Raw genomic sequence first — 222 nt, 5'->3', positions numbered from 1 at the left:
AATAGCATGATTCGTTCGTTTGGATGGTCCATAGTGAATGAATGCATGCAACTTAATCAAGATATTAGATATGCTTGATTGAGTGGGAGCTTCGGGATTGAGATTACATAATCAAATGGATGGTTTATTTGGATTATGTACAATCGTTGCATAGAAACCGGTTAGATCTAGGAGCTCTACGAGTAAAGCACTTGTCAAGGCCTCGATCGTACGTGTCATGGG

Source organism: Tarenaya hassleriana, unplaced genomic scaffold (genome assembly GCF_000463585.1).
Source record: "Tarenaya hassleriana unplaced genomic scaffold, ASM46358v1 Cleome48, whole genome shotgun sequence".
In the NCBI taxonomy this organism is placed as follows: domain Eukaryota; kingdom Viridiplantae; phylum Streptophyta; class Magnoliopsida; order Brassicales; family Cleomaceae; genus Tarenaya; species Tarenaya hassleriana.
Note: the sequence above shows the minus strand (reverse complement) of the source record.